This window comes from Schistocerca cancellata, chromosome 4 (assembly GCF_023864275.1).
Source record: "Schistocerca cancellata isolate TAMUIC-IGC-003103 chromosome 4, iqSchCanc2.1, whole genome shotgun sequence".
Taxonomy (NCBI): domain Eukaryota; kingdom Metazoa; phylum Arthropoda; class Insecta; order Orthoptera; family Acrididae; genus Schistocerca; species Schistocerca cancellata.
In genome coordinates, this window is record NC_064629.1 from 348,093,729 (window position 1) to 348,110,411 (window position 16,683).

Below are 16,683 nucleotides of genomic sequence, written 5' to 3' on the forward strand. Positions count from 1 at the left end.
AAACGAGCTCCCAACCACATACAACACAACGATGGCAATCTACGCGGATGACACAGCCATCCTCGCGCAAGATTGGAAACCATCAAACATTACGTCACGCTTACAGACTGCACTCAGAGTAGCTGAGCCTTGGTTAGAGAAACGGCGTGTTAGAGTAAACGTCGACAAGTGCGAAGCCGTTCTGTTCACTAGAAGACCGAAGCAACTGCGCAAACACCGATACTGCAGACCAATAACTCTACATGCACGCCCAATACCCTTTCGTGAGAAAGTCAGATACCTCGGTGTCTGGCTGGACCGGAAATTACTCTGGGGGGACCACATACAACACATGACCAACCGAGCTAACGCGAGGTTCAAGCAGCTCACCCTATGCGCAACAGGCGTAGCACACTGAACAGAAGGGTGTCGAGGTCCATGTACATGACACTTATTCGACCCCTGATGACGTACGCAGCTCTTGTCTGGGGATATGCTGCGCCTACACGCCTGCGCCGTCTGCAGCTCATACAAAACAAAGTACTCAAAATCATAAGCAATGCTCCACGATACACACGTATCGCGGACCTTCACCGGGAATACTGACTTGAGACTCTCACGGAGGTAATCAACAAACTCCCCACAAGACTATACAGAAACTCCAGACATTCGCAGAATCCGTTTATTCTGAATCTGGGGAACTACGACCACAACCATAGATGGAAACATAAAAGACCAAAAGACATACTTCTAAGGACTTAACATCTATGGCCAAGCACACGCAAACACATCGGTACAGGTGAGCCCCTGTTAATCAGACGCCATTACCGGATATCCAGCTGGAATACACTGCCGAATAACTGGCACCACGCAGGGAAGCCGTACCGTACACTGCATGTAGACAAGCTCCACACATCCCCCACACTGTGAGATGATCTATGGCCGATCTCCCACTACTATATAACGATCTTGATTGTTCCAGGAGTGTAGCGGCTGCAGCAACTGGGATACATCGCCATCGCTTGCTACGGTAATGATGCATGATACCCATACTAACAAATCCAACCTTGCAAGAACTATCGCAGCTAGTAAGCCACTACTGCTCTTACTACCCGTCCCACTGTCGCAGAGGTCGCTACCCTCACTCGCGTTTCGTCCACTACTTATCACCTGATGGACCGTGTTAATGCGTAGTCTTACCCAGACGCACGGATAACATCACAGCCCAGCATCCTGTGATCCACTTACTAGATAACTAACATGTTGACGGAGGTGACAGTAGAACTTTTGGTTTGGTCACCACGTTGGTGCGGGCGTGGAGGGGCAACATCTCTATTTTTTCGGCGGCATCATGTACACGCACCGGCCAGATGTCTAGCAGCAGGAGTACGGACAGTGGACGGGCGGAAGAGGCTGTATTAATTACGATTGCCCATTCCTGTAATTAGCTGTAGCTCCACGAGATGCTACCGTCTTCAACAACAGCAGCAGTTCCAGCAACGCAGTTTCGTCGCCGGCTCCGAGTTTCGTCGTATGCACAGCATTGAAGTAAGACTGTTCATTGGTAGAAAGTACGGCTTACCCAGAACCTCAACTGAATTTGATTTGATTCATAAAATTTATTTAAAGAATAATAAGTTAAACTCAGGGCGATTGTGTCCTCATTGCCCCCAGACATTGTTACCAAGCAGGATCCTTGTTCCTTTTTTCCCTTATATGCTAACCGAGTGTCATAAGAAACAAATTGAATAGTCACAGCCAGTTTATTAATGAATAATTTCACTTTTAAGAATTTTAGCCTCAGTCTACTTTCAATTAACTGTTGTACAACAGAGGCCTCAGTGTATGACTAAAGTAAAGCAATTTAATTTTTCAAGTTGGAGGATCTATCACTGGAAAAAATCCAAATATAAAGAAAATTCACAAATTAAGCGTGCGGGAGTTTTATTTATTTTACATATAGCTTTCAGCACATGGCTGTTTGGTTTGGTACGTATTCTAGTGTTTAATTCTGTTCAAGTCAGTAAAAAAAAATGCTCAGTTGTTTAGACAATGATATGAAATACAATTTGCAAAATAAGTAATGGCAGAGTAAAAATTGCTTGCTTTTCTTCTAAATTTCTTTTATGGCGTTATGTTGAGGTCACTGAAAGTCATTGTTCACGTAACTTAGTTCAATACTAACATACAGTTTAATTGCATAGTTTCAAATCATTACTCGATTGCCTTTTTCAAAATTTAATGTCAAACATAATGTAAGAGTGACTTCTCAAGTTTCTTTGTCATTACACACTCACTTAAAATTAGTGTCAAAAAACGTGTCAACCCTCAGTTGCCACGTCAGTGATTAATAATACATGTTTTTCTTTCCCATCATCTTGTACAGGATTTTGTATGTAAATTGCCCTAGTGGGCTGGCGACCATTAATTATTTCCTTTTCCTTCTTTAGTGTAACTTTTCCGTCTAGTGTTGTTCGTGAGTTAATGCACAAAATAACTTTCATTTTCCAAGTTATAGCCCTGTTCGGTCTAATTACTTTTTATTTTTAGTAGACTTTCCATCACAAGGGTCGGTTGCACACTTTCCTCCTATTTATCGGTATCACTTCTTCGGGAAAGGTAACCTTAATTCCAGGCACTTGCAAATGCTACAGAATACGGAATAAAAAGTAAAACAGAACCTATTGATGACGGATACGAGGACTCTGTTAAGACAGAACCGGTGTTTCAACCTGTGATTTCCAGAAATAAATGGGCCGGCCAGAGTGGCCTAGCGGCTCTAGGCGCTTCAGTCTGGAACCGCGTGACCACTACGTTCGCAGGTTCGAATCCTGCCTCGGGCATGGATGTGAATGATGTCTTTAGGTTAGTTAGGTTTAAGTAGTTCTAAGTTCTAGGGGACTGATGACTTCAGATGTTAAGTCCCACAGTGCTCAGAGCCATTTGAACCATTTGAACCAGAAATATAAATGATTTGTTCAGTTTGTTAATCAGTAAAACGGATGCCCAATCAGAAAAAATAGATGACCAAAATAAAGCAATTAAAACTGTTAACGGTAATATTGGAATTATTAACACAAAGGCTGCGCGGGATAAGCCGAGCGGCCTTGGGCTCTGCACTCATGGACAGTATCCTTAGGATAATTTAGGTTAAGTAGTTAGTAAGATTAGGGACTGATGACCTTAGCAGTTAAGTCCATAAGATTTCACACATCAACACAAAGGTAGATAAAATTGGAGCAGAAGTAGTAGCACTGAGTACCGAAATCGGTAATCTGAGGCGTGACGTGGAATGAGCATAAGCAAAGATAGGAGACACAAATAGTCTTGCCGAAACTGAAGTAGGGAGGATCGAACAGAAACTGGTAGAGACTGTTGGTCCCACAATAGAGAGCAATGTAGCTGAAAAAGTGTAAGTAGCTCGAGAAGAGGATGTAGAGAAAATAACGAGTTTACAGACTTTAGTATCCGACGTAGGTGCTAAAGTAAATAGACAATCGGTTGTGTGTAATGAAAAGAAGCAGGAAGTGGAAATGTCATCAGCAATCACTTGCCAAGTAGTTACAAGGATAAATGAGTTAGAAAAAAGATTAGGAGAAAATCAGCACTATGTGTCATACCACGCACGTATCGCTGAAATATTAGCGAAGGAGGAGCGTTTCGATCCCCTCAAAAAGCAGTGTGGACTGCACACTACGGACTTCATTAAAAATTGTGAAAGGGTATTGCCGGAATCATGGACAGACAAGAGAAAAATAAATGCAGTAATCGACGTGTTAGCTGGCGAGGCTAAGCGATGGGGCTTAAACCTCGATACAACAAACATGACGTTTCAAGAGATCAAAAATGCATTCTGGGAAGAATATTGGTCAGAGTAGAAACAAGAGTGTCTATGGCACGATTTCGTAGCTTCGAGGCCCTACGATATAAACACGCACGGCTCCGTGAGAGAATTTTGTGAAAACTGGATCCATAAATTGGAATATTTGCACGATCGGAAAACTTAATTGGAGATTGCGTGGGGGCTGTAGCAGAAGCTTCCAGATGACTCCAAGAGTTATATCGGCAGTAGTTCTAGAACGATTGCTGCGTTTTTAGAGAAAGTAGAAGACGAAGTCAATTGGCGGAATAGCCGCTAAAATGTTAAAAAGCGTGGGAATAGTAACAATTACCACCATAATCACAACCAGAACAATAACTTTGGTAATAATGGTAGCAACCACCATGGTAATAACAATCCACAGCACTATAACAGTAATGGTCATAGTAACAATAACGCCGGCCGGAGTGGCCGTGCGGTTCTAGGCGCTACAGTCTGGAACCACGTGACCGCTACCGTCGCAGGCTCGAATCCTGCCTGGGGCATGGATGTGTGTGATGTCCTTAGGTTAGTTAGGTTTAAGTAGTTCTAAGTTCTAGGGGACTGATGACCACAGCAGTTAAGTCCCATAGCGCTCAGAGCCATTTTAGTAACAGTAACCACAACTGTAGAAATGATAGGGGCCAGTATCAAGTAAATATGGTACGTAGTCCTTGGAGGAATGATAGTAGACAGGAGTTGAATAATACACCACGGCAGTCTGCTAGCAACAGGTCTGTCGGAATTAGTCAGGGAGACAGCTAGCCGCGCTGATTACGGGCCCATCGGGCGTGAGGAGACCTCGGTGGCCCAAACGAAAACCTGGACAATACCGCTAAGATAAATCCGAAAGGATAACTCAGCGAAGGGAGAATTTGCGAGAGAGTAAAGAGAGCGACATACCTAGAGTAATGATAACTGAGCTGGAAACGGCAGTCGACGCATCTGTCACTGTTCCTAAAAGTAATAATCATACACAACTGACCATTAAAAATGCTACACCAAGAGGAAACGCAGATGATAAACGGGTATTCACTGGACAAAGATATTATACTAGAACTGACATGTGATTACATTTTCACGCAATTTGGGTGCAAAGATCCTGAGAAATGAGTACCTAGAACAACCACCTCTGGCCGTAATAACGGCCTTGATACGCCTGGGCATTGAGTCAAACAGAGCTTGGATGGCGTGTACAGGTACAGCTGCCCAAGCAGCTTCAGCACGATACCACAGTTCATCAAGAGTAGTGACTGGCGTATTGTGACGAGCCAGTTGCTCGGCAACCATTAACCAGAAGTTTTCAATTGGTGAGAGATCTGGAGAATGTGCTGGCCAGGGCAGCAGTCGAACATTTTCTGTATCCAGAAAGGCCCGTACAGGACCTGCAACATGCGGTCGTGCATTATCCTGCTGAAATGTAGGGTTTCGCAGGGATCGAATGAAGGATAGAACCACGGGTCGTAACACATCTGAAATGTAACGTCCACTGTTCAAAATGCCGTCAATGCGAACAAGAGGTGACCGAGACGGGTAACCAATGGCACTCCATACCATCATGCCAGTATGGCGATGACGAATACACGTTTCCAATGTACGCTCACGGCGATGTCGCCAAACACGGAAGCGACCATCATGATGCTGTAAACAGAACCTGCATTCATCCGAAAAAAAATGACGTTTTGCCATTCGTGCACCCAGGTTCGTCGTTGAGTATACCATCGCAGGCGCTCCTGTCTGTGATGCAGCGTCAAGGGTAACCGCAGCCATGGTCTCCGAGCTGATAGTCCATACTGCTGCAGACGTCGTCGAATTGTTCGTGCAGATGGTTGTTGTCTTGCAAACGTCCCCATGTGTTGACTCAGAGATCGAGACGTGGCTGCACGATCCGTTACAGCGATGCGGATAAGATGCCTGTCATCTCGACTGCTAGTGATACGAGGCCGTTGGGATCGAGATTGGCGTTCCGTATTACCCTCCTGAACCCACCGATTCCATATTCTGCTAACAGTCATTGGATCTCGACCAACGCGAGCAGCAATGTCACGATACGATAAACCGCAATCGCGATAGGCTACAATCCGACCTTTATCAAAGTCGAAAACGTGATGGTACGCATTTCTCCTCCTTACACGAGGCATCACAACAACGTTTCACCAGGCAACGCCGGTCAACTACTGCTTGTGTATGAGAAATCGGTTGGAAACTTTCCTCATGTCAGCACATTGTAGGTGTCGCCACCGGCGCCAACCTTGTGTGAATGCTCTGAAAATCATTTGCATATCACAGCACCTTCTTCCTGTAGTTTAAATTTCGCGTCTGTTGCACGTCATCTTCGTGGTGTAGCAATTTTAATGACCAGTACTGTATTAGTGTACCGGTAGGGGAGAAGGAAGCGGCTGCTGTTAAAGCAACAACGGTAACGCAAGTTTCAGTAGAGTATGAGTCAGCAGTGGGAGTAATAGAGCTGATCTCGAATAAAGTTTCCGTTATCGAGCAGAGAAATGCGGAACGCGTGGAGGTGTGGTTAGGTCAGTTCCGTCGAATGTACGACAAGTTATAGAGGATTGTATGGGAGGTGTGCTAATCGGGAAAGCAGACAGAAATTGACGCTTCTCAGCCCGCAAAAAATTAGCGTTTTTGAAACGGAAACCTCTGTATGTGAACGGCAGGCTTGTCCAAATGAAGTATGTGAAGTAGCCAACCCCAGCGACGCTAGTCCTTTTGAAAACAGAGGCGTATGTTACGAGGAGGGGCGAGATGAATTTGGCGATAATGACCAGGTACAACTAATTGAAAGCCACGTAGGATGCAATATCTACGAGATCAAACCCGACGTTATACAGTCAGACGAGGGAGATGAGGGTTGCGTGAGCTCAGGAGATGAGATAGAAGAGAAAACAGAGCACTTTTTTCCAAAAATCTCGGAAGATTACAGCCATCTTTCCGAAGAATACCTACGTGACGTGACAATTAGCGAACTATTGGTTAAACAAAGTTCATTAATCGATGAAATTGATAGTAAGATTACGGTGTTGAGATCAAAACAAGTTCAACTGCCGCAGGACAGACAAATAGAGATCGAAAACGTTCAAACACAAAGAATTAGAAAACCGCCTGATAAACCGCTGTCAGCATCGGAACCGGACGGATTTTTCTGGGACGACCTGGAGATAGATGAGGATTTGTTGGGGGATGACCAAACCATTGATAATGACAAGTGTAAACCGATTGTAGTGGTCAGTAATATGTAGAGCCAACAAATGCAAATTGTAATTGATACAGAGGCTATGCTATGTCGGGAAAAACATTTGAATTACTCAGAGATAAACCAGAAGTAGTAGTAATGCCAGTAATGGGAGTCAAAATAATCGGTGCTACCGGAAGGAATAGTAAACCAATAACAAACCAAATATCTGTATGTTTTGAGAGTCAAGGAGAACCATTCGAACAGGAATTTGTCGTTGTGCCAGATCTGTGCACCTGGGTTAGATTGGTTGTTAAAATATCGCGCAATAATTAACTGCAAAAATAAGACCATGAAGTGCATTTCCAAAGACAAGACCGAAGTAAATGTGAGTTTTGATGAAACGAGTGACGATGTGAGTAGTGAATACAAACCTATTCATCTTGTTACTTGTCCTAATGAGGTTGGCTTAGGCAGAAAAATGGAATACTACGGTATCCGCAATATGAACATCGGCTATTGTTTGGAAGACGAATCAGACAGCATTTTAGACAGATTGCCAACCGCCCTTCCTGAAAAAAAAAGAGACCTGTATAACGTAATAGTGAGAAAGAAGAACGTGTTTTCAAATAAACTGGGGCTTGTTACTGGGTATCAGCGCAAGTTAAATGTAATACCCCATGAACCGTTCTTTGTTAAGACTATATGCGGTACCGCTATCCAAGAAAGAGGTGTCCAACAAGATATAGATCGGATGTTAGAATCTAATATTATTGAGAGGAGTACTAGCCCCTAAACTAATCCCTTAATAATAGTAGGAAAGAGAGATGGTAGTGTACGGATTGTGATAGACGCAAGCACGTTGAACAAGGTCGTTCAACGTGAGACGGATAGACCAGAAAGTATGGAAAAGATTTCACAATGTACAGTTCATGACTAGCCTTGACCTGACAGATGAGTACTGACAAATAGCCTTAGAAGAAGAGTGTAGGAAATATGCGGCGTTTTTATACGTAGTCCGGTGTTACCAGTACAAGGTAGTGCCATTTGGCCTGAATATATCTATTTCTGTCTTTAACAGGGCCCTAGATAGGTTGTTATGTGCTGCCCTGAGCCCAAAACTGACAGCTTTCATGGAATATTTGCTGCTGTCGAATTCGTCGTGGCGAGAACATTGCGAATTGTTAGATAAAGTTTTCAGTGCTTTACGCAAAGGTGGAATGACGCTGAAACTGAAGAAGTGTGAGTTTGTGAAAAAGAACTGAATTTTCTTGGTCACATTGTGACAACAGAAGATATCACTAAAGATCCACAGAAAGTGCAGGCAATAAATAACTGTCCTCCGCCGAAGACTATGAAACAGTTAAAAAGTTTCCTAGGGCTCTCAGGATTCTATCGCAAGATCGTGCAGGGGCATACGTTCAACGATCCAAACCTGAACAACTTATTGCGAAAAAATACGTCATTTGTGTGGACTGACGAGCGTCAGGCCGCATTTGAAAGACTGAAAAATGAATTACTGCAGAATAACATATTGTACCATCCTGATCTTGCGATGCCATTTGTAAGTAGGCTGTTCATGTTTTCTTATTGGCAACGTTACGTAGCGCTCTGTATGAAAATCACTGGCTGTGCTGTGTGCAGTCTGTGGCTAGTTTGCATTGTTGTCTGCCATTGTAGTGTTGGGCAGCGGCAGCTGGATGTGAACAGCGCGTAGCGTTGCGCAGTTAGAGGTGAGCCGCCAGCAGTGATGGATGTGTGGAAGGAAATGGCGGAGTTTTGAAATTACATATATTATGACTTTTGATGATATTAAGGTAAATACAGTGTTTGTTCTCTATTAAAATCTTTCATTTGCTAACTATCCCTATCAGTAGTTAGTGCCTTCAGTAGTTTGAATCTTTTATTTAGCTGGCAGTAGTGGCGCTCGCTGTATTGCAGTAGTTCGAGTAATGAAGATTTTTGTGAGGTAAGTGATTTCTGAAAGGTATAGTTTAATGTTACTCAGGGCCATTCTTTTGCAGGGATCTTTGATAGTCAGATTGCGTTGCGCTAAAAACATTGTGTGTCAGGTAAAGCACAGTCTTGTAAAATTGTTCTAAGGGGACGTTTCACATTTCATATGGGAACGGACTCATCTAATTATGGCTTAGGAGCAGAATTGTTTCAAGAGGTAGGAGAAGGAGAAAATAAAGAACACAGAACAGTTGCGTTCGCAAGCCGAACGTTGACGAAATGTGAGCGAAGCTATACGATTTCTGAGAAAGAATTTCTCGATATTGTATGGGGTTTTAGAAAATTTAAAGGTTATTTGTGGGACCGAAAGGTGATAATTCACACGGATCACAAGGCGCTCACTTATCTAAAGGATTATCGTTTACTGCATGAAAGATTGACACGGTGGTCTCTTTTCTTGCAGTAGTTTTATTATGACATTTCTTACGTGATGGGATCAGACAACTGTATAGCGGACGCGCTGTCACGTTTGCGTGAAACCGATCATCGGCTTGTGGAGGACGAGTCTGAAGGCGTACTGAAATTGTTCTGCTTTCAAGATGTAGAAGGTCGTAAAAGAGTAGAGAGCACTGTAAAAACATGCGAAGTCATCAAAACGAGGACGACTGTCTAATAATTGTTAAGAGCAAGTATGACGAAAAGAGTAGAGAAGGGAAGGAACTGAGAAAGTATTACAAAATATATAACAATATCTTGTACATACGTAAAGGTGAAGATAGCAATAACTGGCGAGTATGTTGACCAGCCAAGTACGCCACAGTAATAATTGACTACTATCATTTAGCTTATGGTCAAACAAGTGCGCTGAGAAGCTATCGGAAGTTGTAAATTTTAATAATATGCAGAAAAGAGTTGCTGAAAGAATAAAGACATGTGATAAGTGCCAGAATGTAAAGGTAACGAATTGCAAGTACCGTGGCCCTATGCAGAGCATAAGACCTAACGATGTGCTGCATTTGGTTTGTACGGACCTCTATGGTCCACTGCCCAAGACTTCAGGAAATTTCGCGTACATATTAGTGGTGCTAGAAACATTTTCTAAGTTCATCAAGTTACATCCGATAAGAAAGGCAATAGCTAGAGCCGTTTATAACATGTTTGTTGATCATTACTTTGTGCACTTCGAAAACCAAAAGCGGTTTTGTCCGATAACGGAGCGCAATTTACTTCCAAATTATGGAATGAAGGAATGAATAGTAATAGAATTGAATTCAATACAAATTTCGGCCTATTGCCCGAGCGGGAATCCCACGGAACGGTACATACGTGACTTAGGTCGGCTTTGACGAAAGTATTGTCACCACAGTCACAGATCGAGGGGCAATTACGTCGGTGAATTCGAGATAATAATGTACGCCTTGACGCATGAATCCACGGGCTACAGTCCGGAAGAAATACTATTAGACCATAAGTCTAAAAGATTAGTGGAAGAAATGATTGATTTTCCTCCGAGATGTGATATTAACCTTGAAGCAAGGAAAGAACACCTACGAGAAATGATGCAAAAGAAAGCTGAAGCGCGAATACGGTGTCATGACGCTAAAGCACGGTTTGCTAAATTTGCTTTGGGCGATCATGTACTTGTTAAAGCACACGAAAAGTCAAGCGAGATCGACCATGAAATTTCAAAATTTAAGTTCATTTACAATGGACCGTTTGAGATTATCAGTGTGCCTCATACTAACGCTTACTGTTCAGCTCTTCCTAAATCAGCAAGCTGTTAGGTGTGCGTAATATTGTCGATTTAAAATTGTACCAGTCAAGGACTAATTAGTCCGAAATGAGAAGAGAGAAACCAACCCATTACGTGCTATTCTAGTACTACTGAAGTTTGTGAACTTTGTATGTGTAAGCATTATGTTAACATTTTATTGTAATCTGTATGATGTGGGTTATTACCGATGCACTTAGACGAAGTGTAAGTTTCAGGTCTGTATACACGTGTGTAATAACGAACAGTGTTGAGTTATCCACTGTCATTGAATTATAAAGAGGACTCCTTGAGATTAATCGGGAGTGAGTAACAACAATTTGAGGCAGGTGGATGTTCTGGAATGCCACTGCATACACAAACACGGAGATCTAACGTCCCGCTATGGCGCACGCAACGATGCTCCGCTTGAACTGAGTCGTTGCCGGCACTTGTAGCACTGCGGCGATCTTTGTGAATGTGCGTGTACATCGCAAATTGGTTTTCTTTCAGCACCGGCTGTTAAAGGTTCTGATATAAATGCTTATGTTTAGTATCGACGTAATTTAAAGCACACTCACTCGTGCAATGTGAGAGGACAGTTATTCTTTATGTATAGTCATGCTCAAAAGTATCCGGACGACCTGAATTGCATTTCTCCTGATTCGCATGCAACCCACTTAACGCAGCTATGTAACAGGTCCTCTAATTGCTCATCGGTATAGACGTTTGACCATTGAAAATGGTTCCAACAAGTCACGGCTAGAAATCCCTGCTCTGTATCGCAATAACGCAAGGTGTAAAGTAATACCACGATACTACAAATGTCAGGGAACACCTTATCACAGATAGGACTGTCCTTAAGGCTTGTAAGCTCACATTTATTACAATAAATGACATACCTGAAATGTTACCACTCTCATTATTACGTCAGATAGGTAATGCACGTAGTAAGTTGGTCGTATTCATGATTTCCTCTTCAAAGTAACATACCGTACTTATTATTTAACACAAAATGACATTAAAAATTTAAGTTATTCACGAGCAGATAGTTGAGAATATGTATGCACTTCAAATGACATGACGAACCGTCTCGTTCTGCAAATGGATTCAAACCCAGGGCATGCAGACTAAGCAAAGATTTCGTGACTGACGGAAACTAACAGTCATTCCTGACCAGGCATACAGAGAATGGTATACCTCGATTTTAGACAGTATCAGTTAACAAATATCAACTTTAAACTACGTAAGTAAACATTTTTAATGGACAAGAATTCCTACCCAGCATCTGTTGTCCCTGTTAACGAACCACGAGAGATGTTAAATATTGCTTCTTCACAAGTAACTTACTTGAGGTAAAGCTTTGTGTTGGTCAGGCATTCAAACCCAGAACCTAATCGGATTGATGTCGAAGCACAATCGACTGTGACATTTCGGATTTTCTCGGCAGTAGCTAGATGTAACTGAACTGACGAGAAGAAACATTAATATTTTTTCTTACCAGGACTACAAACCGGCACTTATCACTGTTATATTCTAGAAAAAACGAACGTTAAATATGCGTTTGTTACACCCGGAGCAACATGTGAGCATGTTTGAACTAGAAATAATATGACGAAGAGTTCAGTGCTGACTGGGAATCGAATCCCACACACATCGTTGTTGACTGCACACAAAATGACGTCAGTTACCGAATTTTTATCCACGAGAAGCTCGGAATAACATCCTAACATCCTTGAACTTAAAGTGATCGCGCAAATAGTTCTGTCTCTCACTGGGAGTCAAAACCGTCAGATATCGTTAGTGTTGACAACGAATCAAAATTATGATCCACCAGCAGATAGGTGTTCTCATGCTAGAGCTTGATAATACATTATGAACACTTTAGTTCTTGACCGGGATTCGAACCCATTCCCGCGCAATATGTGGATATGTTCAGGAATTTGCAGTTTTGAACAAACAACAAATTGTAGTCGAGCTGCATTGTCACGAAGCGATCAAATACCGCGTTAAGGGCGGTCTGAGTTGCATTCCCAGTTCAGAATCAATTTTATCGACATACACAAGCTCAAATAAAAGATGGAATAAGTGTCCTGTGACCATACATAGCGTTTGTTTCGTCACTAGAAATAAAGAACTAGTATAAGAAAGGTTACTGGTGATAAAATTTCTACATGTCGCCACTCCTGACTTTATTGTGGGTCAACCTAACGTCTACTTGGTAAAGAAGGAATATCATGTTTAATGCGAACTTCAGACCACAATGCCATTATACCTTCTTCACCTGGGGTAGCTAGAAGAGAATAGAATCTGTCTTCCCCTATCAAAAATCGTCAGCAGAAGTTGGAATCGAACTGAGACCATAAACATATAAACATATCGTCAATCAAATAGACCACTGTATCATATTCTCTGTGACTCATTTTTCTTTCGTAATGCTGTTGCGCCACACTGGATGAGATTTCTAACACACAGGCTCCCTGTAGTGGTTTGCAGCATGTTCAGGACATTCATTTACTTGGTTGGCCAAATCATCATGAACTAGCTGCCTCGGCTACCCAGTGCATACATTCGACTCTATTTTGTAATCACCGAAGTAAACTGACACCTACACAGAACTGCCAACAGTGTATTATGCAGAAATTTAAATAGGAAGTGTTCCTTTCCACTTGAGCTACTCTATTGCGCTATCTGTTTGTTGAAAACGTTGTGCAATGCAAAAGAAAAGCTGTAACTATCTGTCTCTCAGAAGTCTAGAACCGGCCATATGCATTATCTCACAACACTGTGGAATGCAGAAGTTCTGGACGAAGCATTGTCACCTCCTGGAGCTACTATAGCTGCGTGTCAGCTGGTAGCGTAACAGTAAGTGTTGCGCACAGTAGAGAAGACGTCGCGAATTCGAGTGCATTCACTGCTACATTTTTTAAAACGCAATTCTTCTTTCTGCTGAAGTTATCAATGTAATGGAACTTTGAACATAATTCCATTCACTTCTCAACCCAAAATAATCACCTGTTGAAAAACTGCTAACTTATGCGACATTTTGTGCTTCTCAGGTTTAATAGACGGCCAGGCAGCAGATGCATCTCGAAACTTTTGTATTATGTACGGGGAGAGCGCATCGTGCCAAAATACGTCACTAAAGTATTTTCTACATTAGCTGTCGTGTGGTAGTGGCATTTTATTCTTCTTAAAACCTTGTTTGACTGCTTTAACCCAGAACTAGTTTTCTACATGCATGTAATCAATAAACTGCATGTGCCTTGTCAGACTGTTATAGATAACATCAGAGAATTCGCATATATCGTTGATGATTAGTTTCTCTCTCATTTTACTATTGTTTTAACAACACTAAAAGAAACCTTACTAAAATTGCGCACTGTATCATAAGAAATGAAATAAAACTACCCACGATAACCTTATGACAAAAGTCTGTTTTAATAAAACTGAGTATCTCTACACAAGCGTGCCTCTATCGGCACGAATTAGTAAAATACTACTAAATTAGATTTCGATTGGGCCTGTGTTTAATTGGTACACTGTGTCATACTGAAGATGTATGCAAATGTGGCATTTCATAAATAAAGTTACGTACTCCTAAAAACCAAAAATTTGCTTGACAGCTTTACCTGCTGTGCAGCATTCTAAGTTTTTCACAATTGAACTATGAGCCCGAAGTATTTTCTTGCGATTTCCTTATCGATATTTGATCTGACTGCTTGTAGCTCTTTCATAGGAGGGATAAAAACAGTACTGTCAGTGAGACTGGAACTGAGAATCATTAAAGACGCTTTTTCATAGATCAGCACATTACCACAGAGCTAGTGAAGAGGTATATGTCTTTGTTTTCTCTTACGAGGCCAGTAGTGGCTAGAACTCGTAAACCGCTATTGAAAGGACGAGATTAGTTGCGATTTCCACGTGCAACGACTTTCCTGGGCTTAAAATCGTACATTTACAATATTTTGTTACACCTCAAGCGATAATAACTCAGATTATTCAATGGGAATGACAGGAAAAGTCAAGTGAACTTTGAGGCTTCATTCTGTGCACACCAGGAAGTAGCTCGTCGATCACAGAATTGCCAAACATACCTTGCCCTGTTGCCAAATCTCAGTTACAGTACCAGCAGGAAGAAAACGAACCGATGTGATCCTACGGCAGGCTGGGAAGTGACCATAGCTGGCGTCTCAGAGACGCGGCTGCTACAGCCTGGAATACGTAATGCGTCTGATTCGCATTTCTGTAACTAGGTTTAGGGACTGGAGCGTAGTTACTAATAATACTGAGAACTGACTGCAAACTAAGCATCCTAAATCAGTATCTCTCATATGTATTTTTATATTTCTTTCCTAAGTGTACTCAAAACAACGAAACTCATTCATGGACGTTTTCGTGTTTCGCCGATAGTCGAGAACTACAAACACATAAAAATAAAAAAGAATGTGTGTGCGTGTGTGTGAGAGAGAGAGAAGAGTGGTGGGGGGGGGGGGTGGGAGAGAGAGAGAGAGATGAAAACAAATATAAATGAGAGAGAGAGTAAAAAGTTGTTGTAAAGAAATTGAATCATGGTATGTAAAGAAATCTTTCATTAAAATGACACGTTTCACATCATTACAAGATGTCGTATTTAGGATCTATGGAACAAGTATAAATCTAATCTAATCTAATCTAATCATATTGCTGAATAGCCATGAGGTCATGAATTACCGAAAGTTTCGCCAATATCAGTAACCAAAACTAAACTTGAAAATAAAAGACGACAGTTTTTGCAATAAACTGGGACTCCTATCAAGACCCTTTCGTCCCTATTAACTAACCACGAAAGACGTCTGATATACCTCCATTCAGAAGTAACAAAGTGTGCATGCATTTCAAGATGAAGTGCATGATGTGAAGTTTTGTGATGGACATAAGAACCCAACACGTAATCGGATTGTTAATGAAGTAAAATCAAATGTTACGTATCGGTTTTTCTTACCAGCTGCTAGGTGTTTGAATCGAAAATAAGCATACAAATTTTTGTGTCTGAGCGACAAACGAACCGCACACTTACCGTCCTTTATCATCCACAAATATGGTTTAAGTATCAATTGCTTACTCACCAACAGTAAGATGTGTGTGTGTTTGACCACAAATAACGACATCTATTCCGATTGTTGGCAACACATGAACATGCATTAAAAATGCACGTTCATTTTCAATAGCAGGTCCGTGTGCACGTAATAGGGCTTGAAATGAAATTGTGAATATTTTTGTAGTGGTTCAGGATTCGGATCCAAATACTTACCTTTGGAGGAGACCTAGAGAAGATTGCCGTCTTGGGAAAAGGAACGAAATGATTGAAGTATACTGTTCTGAGAGATGCAGATCCTCGAAAGAGGAGATCCGAATTCGAATCACAGTCCAGCACCAAATTTTTCAAAATCTCTAGTTCAATCACGTGCAAGTAAAATAAGGGCACTGTTCCTTTAAATAGCTATCGGTGCATCAAATAAAATAAAATTTTCTAATGTAAGTAAGTTTACTGGCGACAGTATTTCTGTTTACCATGGCCGGCAGTGGTGGCCGTGTGGTTCTAGGAGCTACAGTCTGGAACCGCGCGACTGCTACGGTCGCAGGTTCGAATCCTGCCTCGGGCATGGATGTGTGTGATGTCCTTAGGTTCGTTAGGATTAAGTAGTTCTACGTTCTAGGGGACTGATGACCTCAGAAGTTGAGTCCCATAGCGCTCAGAGCCATTTGAACCATTTTTGTTTACCATGACTTCCGCCTGTGTCATTTCCCAACGTGAACCGGCTCTGCCCAGTTGGTAATGAAGGAATGTGCTGTTTAATGCGGATTCTGGATTATAACGTTTTTCTCGTGAGTTTACCAGAGGTAAAGTAAATTTGTTTGTGCCTCTTAAAAGTAATTCGATTGTTACCGTCATTGTTACTACCATTTTCT